We start from the raw sequence: 8,578 nt of genomic DNA, 5'->3' as shown, positions 1-8,578 counted from the left end.
GGAGAAATGTAAAAGGTTTGGATTGAGCACACGTGTGTGTGTGTGAGAGTGTGTGCTTTGGCTTTTACAATCACATTCTAACTAGTATTCTTAATTCTTACTAGTATTCTTAATAGTATTAACTGGGTGCAGAACACTGTACTAAGCACTGGGAAAGAACATACAGGTGGGAATTAGATATGGTTCCTAATATTAGATATGGTTCCTAATACTCAGAGAGCAACATTCATTAACTCAGACATGGTTTCCCAACCAAGGACTGCGCGTATGCTAAAGCAGGGAGCGGGAAGCAGAAAGTAAGAATTAACAAGTGACAACAATAAAAACACTAAGAGTTAAGGTAGATTACTCTTAAGGGAACAGTTTTACAGCTTATGACTTCAGTGCTACTGAAATCTGCATTTGCTCTTAGAAAGTCTCCCTAAATTATGCAATTCAGTTGGAGTTTCATAGGATGATATAAATGATTCTTCCAGATGTCTGAGTTCAGGTCTGACCCTCGCTAACATCAGAATAAAGTTTTTTGTTCCCCTGTGAGTTTTAAGCCAATGAGAGTTGCCTTCAGGATCCAGAACCTGTGGATGAAGAGTTGGAATGCTTTGCGTTTATTTATTTTTTTAACATTTCTGACATTCTATTGGAATTTTGGATACCACACAACTTGAAAATTTGACCTCATAGAGAATAGAATTTATGGAACCAGGAAGTGGAGATTGGTGAGATTTGATTGCGGAGGATTCAGTGCTACATTGATTGATTCTAAACCCTTCTACAGTTCTGGGCCATTTGCCTTCTTTCTTTTTGTCTTTCTGATGGCATTGGTTGAAGTTGGAGAAAAATGAAGCAGTTAAAATTGGGACCTCTGCCTACAGAAGAGGGAATGATCAGATGGAGTAACCAGAGTCAAAGCCAACTGCTCGGTCACCTGCACCTGGGTCCTGCTGGGGAAAGAAAGTGATTTCTTCATTTTCTTTCTTCATGTTCTGGGGATGATGTTCCACTCAAAATAGTCCACAGCACTGGGTGTCTTTTGATTATCATTCCCATATCTTTCAGTCACTCTTACCACTTGAGTTTATATTGATTCACATATTAGATGTATTTATTTATTAATCTGTCCATACCTTAGCTATCACCAGTTACATCCACATTCTTCCTCCTTGCTTCCATTATATGGAACCAATTTCTGTCTTCCTTCCTTATTACATGTCAAACTCCTTAAGGTCATCCTTGTGTCCTCATCTTTTATTTTACTCTTATAGGGACTCAGTACAGTGCTCTTTTAAAAGTAGGTGCTCAAAAATACTATTGATAGATGAAAGCTCTTTGAGAGTAGAGATTGTGTCTACCTACCAACTCTATTGTACTTTCCTGAGCACTTAAGACAGTGTTCTGCATACAGTAAGCACTCAAAAAATACTATAGATCCCCTCCCACAAAAAATCATCCCAAAAGTGACAACTAGAGGTCTCCGTTCAACCAAGTGTTAGCGTGGTTTCTCGGTGTGGTCCAAGTTTTATATTGGGAAATAAAATCCTCCAGAGACCACAGAGATTTCACAAAGCTGCACAGTGCTTTTGTCCTTCATGAGGGTCATTAGGATCAGCCACGGTTTTGGAATTAGTCATGCAGAGTTTGTTTCAACTAAGAACTCCCCAGATTCATTCATACCAATGGGGATAATATTATTGGACGGACAGAGTCTCTCAGTAGTGCTGTTGGTAACCGGGCGTATCATCTCCTCTTAAATCCCGGCTCATGTTTCGAGGAAATTGTGTAAGAACGTAACTGTTCTTTGTGGCCCATTGGCTGCTACTGTATTAGAATAATCAGGAAAAAGCAACAAAAGCAGGTTTCCCTTGTAAGGGGGCAGGTCACTTTAGAGGTTTGAGTGGAGTCAGTGTATGCTTTCAGGCTCAGCATGTGCTGGACTTTGGGGCTCTTTTTTCTGTTCAACTCAGAGTGAGGACTGTCCATCTGTCAGAGCAGGATTGGGTTCTGTAATCAGCAGGGAGGCTAGAAGATTTGGGTTGGCTGAGAGAGAATTTGAGCAGAGAGGGCAGCAATGTGTTTGTGCATATGTAGGAGGAATGCGTGTTTCGGTGTGTAGATATTGGTGAAGGTAGTCTGGATGTATTTGATGGCACTGGTTGTCATGTCTTAACCTAAGTGGATAAGTGTGTGTTTGTGTGTGTGTGTATTCTTGTACATGTGGGACCAGGGACAGGTGATATCAGTACCTCCAGTTCTCCCACAATATGGCGGATGGGCATTTGCAGAGCCCTGAATTAAAGGAAAATGCAAGTGGTAGTACTCACCCTGTGTCTCCATGCGGACAATCATTTTTTTCTCTCAGCACATCGTGCTGAATTCAGACAACGACGGGCATCAGAAGATCAGTCCTTAATTCTATCATCAAACTCTGTCTCAGTTGCCTAGTGGAAACACGTAATCTAGTAGGACCATTACTGTGCACACATGCACATCCATGTCTTCTGACATTGCAATGCATTCTACCCAAGCAGGCATGTATTAGCAAAACGATATCCCCTAGTTCCCCAGTGACGTATTGTCTGAAATGTCTAGTGAAAATGTGCATGTTAGGAGTGCTGTTTATTTTAGAGTAACAATGTGTGTGTAGTAAGGATGGCCAAACAGGGATAGTATATGCATAGGGTCGACATGAATTGGAAACAGCTCAATGGCATTTGATGATAAAAAGAGTATGGGAAGGTGGGCATATTTATTTCAAAGGAAGGAGGATGACTATTTGCTTATGATGGTGCGTGTGTTACATTTGGGGATGGATATAATGTATGTTCATAACGTACAAGTTCTAGGTGGCTGACTATTAGTCACACATTGGTCTTTGCAACCCCACCCTAAGCATGGAAAGTTTCTTACTGATGGTAGCAATAACTTCAGATATGAAGAACAAGAGATATATGATGGTAAATGGGTATATACTGGAGTATTTATGTGTGTTCATCTGGATGTATATGATGGTATGTCTATGGGGATATGAAGGTGTAGGGGTGGATGTCTGAATGTGTATAATAGTGTGTGTGCGTGTGTGTGTGTAGCTGTAGGCATGTATTTGTACATGGTTATGTTTGTAAGAACAGATAAGGTGGGATTTTGTATGTTGCATGAATGATGCATATTACGTGCTTCTAGAGTGGCCCAAATGAGAGTCGTAAGTTTGTTTACCTCGGAACCCACTGACCGCTGATGCAAAGTTAGCCAAGAGTGTAGAAAACCAAATCAAGAAGGCCAGCACATTGTCTGGGAGACTGTCAGAGAGTGGTTGCAGTGTGATATCAGGTTCCAAGCCTAACTAAAGGCCTACTGAACTGAAGCGCCATCCAAACTTCTCTACAGCTGGGCAACGCGGACCACTCAACTTGCTACATCTGGCTCCTTGAGTAGTTCCATAGGCATCATTTAGGGGTCAGAGTCAATGTCACGTGACAAGAGAAGATGACGAACAATGAGGTTTTAGACCACAGCCAGTTTCTTCTGTCACATGCCAAGCTGGTTGTGGGTGGGGTTGGTGAAACTATTTGAGAAACTGGGTGAGTCTTCTGAGGTAGGTCCCGGTCTCACAGTCATGAGAAAGCTTTGTAGATCTGTAGTTTGGCATGAAGTATGATGCCACCATTATGGCCAAACTCTGTCCGTTTTCCCAAGGCCCCGCTGATAGTAGAAGTATTTATTGGGGGTGGTAATAGGAGTAATAATATCATTGATGCAGCACTCACTGGGTGTGATGCACTTTACTGAATGAAGTTCTTGGGGAGTACAAATTAAGCGAGAATCACAAATCAAAGTCTTCTTGTTTTGGCTCTCTATCTCTTTGTATTTCTGTGCATTGCTGGATAGTGGTAGCTTAGGTAGCAGAGGTTGCTGACAGCATTAAAGTCTACATTGCTAACAAAAGTCCCTGGTGGTGAGACAGGTTTCCGGGGAGGAGTTACATAGTTTCCATCTTCTTTGGATTTATAGTCAATCTATAACACTGGATTGACTGCTAAGTGATGCATCAGTTATAATCATCTGCATGTTTTCTTTTGTTTGTGCTCACAGAAAAGCTAACAAAAACACTTTCCCGGTACTACTGAAAACAAAATCAAATGTGCCTTAATTCAGCGTGGTTCACGCATCAGAGCAACAGGGATACTGGATCATTTCCAATCAAACCCAACCAATTTCTTCTATTGAACCCTGTAGGAAGTTCTCTAATGATTCTTATCTTTATTATATTGTCAGTTGGTGTGATAGTCTCATAACAAATTACCATCACAACTTACTCTATAAAATAACAACTTTATCTCTTAAGTCCTTAGTGTCACCTAATTAATTTTTAATCATTAAAGCGATCTTTACAATCCTCCTCCACTTACCTTTCATCATTAAATGTCTGATACTTGTTAATTGACCTAGTGCAGTCTTATCTTCCTAATGCCCATTCATTTCTGGGTTTCATTAAGGCTCTCCTGGAGACTCACCAAATTGGACCACAGAATAGGCATTGTGGTCCAGGGTACCTGCAAACGTCAGTCAAGATCCCAAAGAAACCGCTCCTTGCAATTTGATACCATACTCTTGGCTCTGAGCATTAGCCCCGGATCAGAGTCACCACAGAGGACAATTGTTTAAGCTGTGTTGCAGTGAAATCCAGACAAGACTACACAATCAAAGCCTTCACGCTCAAGCAGACATCACACACTGTAATTATATTTGTCTGCCAGATTATTATAATTGTACATGGCAGGTAGTGTAAACCAGCTCCTCTATAGCTGCCTAAATAATGTGGCGTCTTCTGCATCCTCTAAATCAACCTCACGGAAGGGAAATTATGAAAGCTAAATGCTCGTCAAGTGTTTTTATTTACTTTTTCACTTAGCATCTTATGTGGTGCTAGACGGCAGAAGATCATTACCTTATTTTGCTAGGTGCTGTTCTGTTTAACATGTTGAGGTTCCATGTTCGTTTTTGGCTGAAGGGTTCTCTTCATTTGGTGAATGCAGGCATGGTAGATTACGTTCATGCCTTTTTGACCCAACAGGTCTGACCAGGTGGGGTTCTGGAGGTAGGCTGAGTCAAACCCAAATTATATATTACCATTTGCATATTCTTGAACTGGCCGCTGGTTTTAGGCTAAGAGCTCAGATGTTTGTTTTCCTTCTCAGGGCTGAGAAAACCACTTTAAAGACTGCGAGCCCCAGGTGACACGGGGACGGTGTTCTGTCTGCCTACCTTGTACCTATCCCAGGGCTTGTACAGTGCTTGGCACATAGTAAGAGTTTAACAAAGGCCACGTTTATTACTATCACAGTGGTATGATCTGTAACCCTTAAGGTTAAAACGGTGTACCACTGCCATGCCTCTGGTCCATAATAATAATAATTATGATATTTATTAATTGCTTACTATGTTTCAGACACTGTACTAAGAACTGGGATAGATACAAGCAAATCGGCTCAGACGCAGTCCTTGTCCCACATGGGGCTCACAGTCTCAAACCCCATTTTACAGATGAGGCAACTGAGGCCCAGAGAAGTGACTTTTCCAAGGTCATACGGCAGACAAGTGGTGGAGACAGGATTAGAACCCATGACCTTCTGAGTCTCAGGCTCATGCTTTATCCACTGCGCCGTGCTGCTTCTCATGCACTGAAATCATGGCCATTTTGACTTTAGAGGTGTTTATGGAAGATTGCAAGCCAAGTGTGGGAATGTTACATTCGTTTATCCCCGCAGCTGCAGAAACTCTGGCTGCTGTGAAAGCAGCCAAGTTAAAGAGGTTACTAGGACATAATGTAAAAGCTGCACTCCCTAACAACATATACAGAGGTCAGTGAGAAGCTTCAGCTACTTATCCAGAAACCGCTTGGGCAGGCCTATCTTCCCTAGGTATATAGTTATGTATATACCTATATACATACCTATATATCCATAGATGTATGGAGCTATTCCATCTTTAGGGAAGAGCAGGAAAACCAGGTCCAATTTCAGGGGGGAAAGGATAGAGGCAGCTGCCTTGGGGAGCATTGGAGGGGGTGTTCCATCTGATTTTGAAGCATAACAATTTTGAAATCTGCTAACTGTAAGATTAAAATTGTTAGCCGATTGCACTTATCATTTGTTTTTGCCATTACTTTATTCTTGATGTAGGTTCGGGAAGACCTGGGGAGACTTCCTCAAAAGGTCTGTATGAAATCATATTCCACCTGTGTGATGCCCACAGTATGGAGGTCAGTCAGGGTGGACACCCAAGGGAGGGGGCGACAAATTATTTCCCACCGCTGAGTGGGCAAATATCTGAAGCTGCCCTTGAGGAAATCATCACTGAGAAGAAATCGGAATTTTATTACCTGGAAACTTTCCACTTTGGGTGGCATGCCAGGTGTTACCCATTGGAAGGATTGGCCCCACAAGGAGGGGAGAGCTCTGATGCGGTGCCAGAGTGTGCCACGGATGCGACTGCAGCTTCAGCTCCTGCCAAGCATTGGATCTTTTTGTGAAAACAATGCTTGATGTTCTGGACAAGTAGTCAGCAAAGCAGATTGGCTGATGGTCCGGGATAGCTGGGAGCAGCGATGGAGGGAAGGGATTTTAGTGGGAACATATGAACATTCTGCTAAGATGCTGATGATCCACTGACTCATTTTCCTGGTGGTTTGAAGGCTGACTTTGACTCGGCGGTAGAGGCCAGACACTTCAGAGGAACACAATGTAAAAATAAAGCGAACCAAACATCCTAGCATAACGTACCGATCTGGGTTTATTTCATATGTGCGTTTTAGATATCTATCCTGTTTCTTCCATCAGTTACAGAACAGTCCCCTTCTTGACAGTACTGCTGGGCAAAATCAACGTCTGGTCTTCTTTGGCTTGCATCCCCCTCAACGAGAACTTGACGTTTGTCACATCCCTCTTCTGCCGACATTTTGAGAATTGTTAGTATTTGGAGGCACTTTGCAGGTAGAGACAAGACTTTACCAGTCCACAAATAGTTTACCGGACTTCTCTTTCCTGGGAGGTGTCCAGGGCCATCTTGTCCCTTGGGCAGAAGAAGGATGAGCAAGAAGAGCAGTCCTGGGACATACACAACCATCTCAGCTACATCTCCTCCTCCAACCAGGAGAAGCAGCGTGGCGCAGTGGAAAGAGCATGGGCTTTGGAGTCAGAACTCATGAGTTCAAATCCCAGCTCTGCCCCTTGTCGGCTGTGTGACTGTGGGCAAGTCACTTAACTTCTCTGTGCCTCAGTTCCCTCATCTGTAAAATGGGGATTAAGACTGTGAGCCCCACGTGGGACAACCTGATTCCCCTGTGTCTACCCCAGCGCTTAGAACAGTGCTCTGCACATAGTAAGCGCTTAACAAATACCAACATTATTATTATTAACCATTTCTATCTCTGCCCAGGCTGCTTTTGGTTAAAAATAAGGTTACTATAATGGAGAACCCCTTGGAGAAGGACACTTCGAAATGTCATCTCAAGCCCCCAAATGGTTTTCTATAAATATCAATGATGGTGATGCGGTGGTGGTGATGGTAACATAAACCAAAACTCTGACCTCGATTCCTTCATTCTTGAAAAGGCATGAACATTCAGGATTGCCTGGAACAAAAGCATTGAAATCAAATTTGGTGTAGAGATAACTCTTTGCTGCACCTAAAAACAACCTTCCATAGTTTAGCTTACATCACTCTTTTTCCAGCTCCACGTGTCTGATCTTACCAACTCTTCAAAAGAGTTTACTGAGTGAACAACCAAACTTTCTCCAAGATTATGCCTACCCAAAAGCATGATTAGAACTGTGCTTTTGAAAGAGCTTCTTCCTACGTTTTGGTTCCGTGATGACAGTGACTGAAAAGAAGCCCTGAATTGCAATAATAATTAATAATAATTGTGGTATTTGTTAAGTGTTTACTATGTGCCAGGCACTTTTCTAAGTGCTGGGGTTGATACAAGCTAATTGAGTTAGACACAGTCCATGTCCCACATAGGGCTCACAGTCTTAATCCCCATTCTTCAGATGAGGTAATGGGCCCAGAAAAGTGAAGTGACTTTGGACAGAGCTAGAATTAGAACCCATGACCTCCTGACTCTCAGGCCTATGCTCTACCCACTACGCCATGCTGCTTCTCTAAATTGTACCCTTGCACTGGCCAGGAATAGAACCCGGGTCTCAGGGCCAGCTGGGGCAGTGAAACTTTGCCTTGGATTCATGTTTTTGAACTCCTGTCCTGCATGTGGGGGAATATTTAGCAGTTGTGAGGACTGGGAATTGGGTGTAGGGATGGAGAGGAGATAGTGACCCCTGTTGAGGGGTGAATCCTTCACAGAAGCACAGAATCTGTTTCAAAGCATAATCTAAATCTTCCTTTTAACAATGGCATGATGTGCTTCATCATCCTCCCCTTCCTCACCATTATCATCTCCTTACCACCATTACCATCCTCGCCAATACCACATCATCCTCACCACCACCCCCCTCACCACCACCATCGTGCACACCACCACCACCACCACCATCTACCTCACCAAAGCAGGTTTCGAAGAACAAAT

This window comes from Ornithorhynchus anatinus, chromosome 14 (assembly GCF_004115215.2).
Source record: "Ornithorhynchus anatinus isolate Pmale09 chromosome 14, mOrnAna1.pri.v4, whole genome shotgun sequence".
In the NCBI taxonomy this organism is placed as follows: domain Eukaryota; kingdom Metazoa; phylum Chordata; class Mammalia; order Monotremata; family Ornithorhynchidae; genus Ornithorhynchus; species Ornithorhynchus anatinus.
This window is presented reverse-complemented; position numbering follows the sequence as displayed.